Source organism: Nicotiana tabacum, chromosome 19, assembly GCF_000715075.1.
Source record: "Nicotiana tabacum cultivar K326 chromosome 19, ASM71507v2, whole genome shotgun sequence".
In the NCBI taxonomy this organism is placed as follows: Eukaryota; Viridiplantae; Streptophyta; class Magnoliopsida; order Solanales; family Solanaceae; genus Nicotiana; species Nicotiana tabacum.
The window spans coordinates 44,988,892-44,991,512 of NC_134098.1; the positions used below are offsets into that span (position 1 = coordinate 44,988,892).

General features: G+C 38.5%; 1 non-coding gene across 1 annotated transcript; it reads right to left on the reverse strand.

Annotated features, from left to right (window-relative positions):
* Positions 1-1,994: 1,994 nt before the first annotated feature.
* Positions 1,995-2,101, reverse strand: LOC142174082 (small nucleolar RNA R71). The gene has a single exon (XR_012703433.1). It is a non-coding gene; the product is annotated as a small nucleolar RNA R71 (small nucleolar RNA).
* Between the last annotated feature and the right edge of the window lie 520 nt (positions 2,102-2,621).

Below are 2,621 nucleotides of genomic sequence, written 5' to 3' on the forward strand. Positions count from 1 at the left end.
CCCGTTGACATGGCCAAAAGTGCATAATTTTGAGTGTATTTTCATCTCATTTGTCGTGTGAGTTGCGGGAGATTACATGATTTTTGAAGTGAATTATACTCATTACGTATATCTTATTTGTAGGAGTGAGCTTGAATGATAATGGATCAAAAGATATCAAATTATTGCGAAAAGGAGAAAAATGAAAGGATTGGAAGCTCGTCTATTCTCGTGCGTGGCACGAAAACGGACGCGAAAAGGACAAAAGTGAAGGCGCAAAACAACAAAGTGAAGCAAAGGCACGGATCGCTTCGCGAAATGAAAGAATTTCAAAAGCTGAATCCGCGTCCATAGGCGTGCGACGCGCGAGATGCAGATTCCAGCTTTTCCCATCCGAAGTTGGATTGAAAAGTTCTGCCCCTCATCAACCCTAAGTGATATACATACATCAAAGAATGACTTTTTAAGGGTTACACAACATCTTTGAAGGCAAGAATATTATATTTCTACTTCTTTTTTCTATTATTAGTGATGAATTCTTATATTGTAGTTGTGTAAATGATTATGAGTAGCTAAACTCTTTATTCTAGGGTTTGATGGAACCTCTTGGAGATGAATTTTTGTTGCATTTAATATAAGTTTGCCATTGGATTTTCTCTACTTGTTCAACTACGTGATTATTGTGGTAATTGAATGGCCCTCAATTGACTATGCCTATTTAGTGTATGTTACTTGGAAAATGGTACATATTTAGGTAGTTGTTGAACAACATCACTCCTAACGTATATGAGGGATCAATACGAAGGGTTTAAAGGTGGGATTGGGAATAACGAAACCTTGGTGTGAACTTAGTGACCGGTGAACTAATGTCAGCTAGCGTAGTTTGGAAGAATACGTCTAATAAATTATTATAGTTGTTCATAAGAGAATTACGACACCTAAAGTGCTCACAATTGGTAGAGAATATCTAGGCAAATTTATAGGAGACGTAGCGGGGAGGATTTCGATAAGAGGGAAAATCGTAACCCTAGATCTTTCCAATCTTGTCTACAACATTTACTTTGTTAGTAATAAAATTATAGCTTTTTAATTACATTTCTTTTAGTTAGTAAACACTCAACTCATTATTTAATATTTTTAGAAGTTAATTACTTGAATTCTTGCGAAACTAGCAATTGTTATTAGTAGGTTAATTTCCTGTGAGATTCGACTCCAGACTTATAAAGCGGATTGCATTGCAATGACCGCTTAGTCCTTTTTGTAAGGCATAGTTGGGCGTGATAAAATTTTAGCTCCGTTACCAGGGAATTAATGGTGTTATTAATTACAGCTAGAAGAATTGCTAGGATTTTTAGTTTAGTCAATTTTCTTCATTTTGTAAATCCATTATACTGAAAGTCTAACGTTTGTAGTCTTGTGTGTTACAGGTGCATGCCTAGAAAATTTTCAAGAACTGGTAAATTGTTTGAAGCATTACCGGATCTTGAGAAAGCTTTCAAGGCATTAAATCATGCAAACAAGAAGGACAAACGATAATAAAATCTAACAGAACATATCGAACTAGACATGGGAGATGTCATACACAACCAAAATAATGAAACAATAGGGATGACCCGAACAATCAGGGTGTGGCACCTCTTGTGCTAGAAGCAGCCTTGTATGATTGGGCACAACCCACTGCTGAAAATCTGGCAACCGCAATTGTAGTCCCTCAGATACAAGCAGAGTCATTTCACATCACAAACAACATGCTACATCTGCCGCAGAACAAGGGACTGTTCTCCGGGTCTTACATTGAAGATCCACAACAGCATCTGAAAAACTTTTTGTCAATTTGTGTCATTCAAAGGCAACCGAATGTGACACCGGAAGCAATCAGACTGTTATTGTTTCCATTCTCAGTGACTAGAGAAGTTCAGACTTGGCTTAATTCGCTCCCCATAAACTCCATCACCATTTGGGAGGAATTAGTCAAGTAGTTTTTGAACAAGTTCTACCCACCCAATAAGACTGCCAAGCAAGTTGATGAGATATTGAGCTTCAGGTAGAAACCAGATGAAACACTATAAGAAACGTGGGAGAGGTTCAAAGGGATGCTGGTTAAGTGTCCACATCATGGCATTTTAGATCAGATGTTGGGACAAAGGTTTTATATGGGATTGGCAGATAGCTCGAAGGCCAAGGTTGATGCTTCAGTAAGTGGAGCATTTGTGAGCAAATCATTTAGAGAGTGTAAGGTCCTGCTGGATAAAATGGCTCAAAATTCAGGATGGATGACAAGAGACACTACAATGAGCTTTGTAGTTCACTCAGTAGCTTTGGACCCAAACAACTCTATAGCCGAGAATATGGCCACTCTGATGACGCAAATGAGTATCCTCACCAAGAAGATCGATGAATCAGGTAGAAGCAGGTACACATAGTTGACACGACTAATGGAGGCTTATGCATATCATGCATTAACCAACCATATGTGTGCTCGTGGAGCGGTAAAAATGACAACCAGAACTATCAGGAGAATATGAACTATGTGGGCAACTATGGAGGCGAGAGGGCAAGGTGGTCAAAATTAGGGGCAGCAGAATAGACCAACACAACAACAGTACAATAACAACAACAATCCTAGAGTTATGCGACCATAT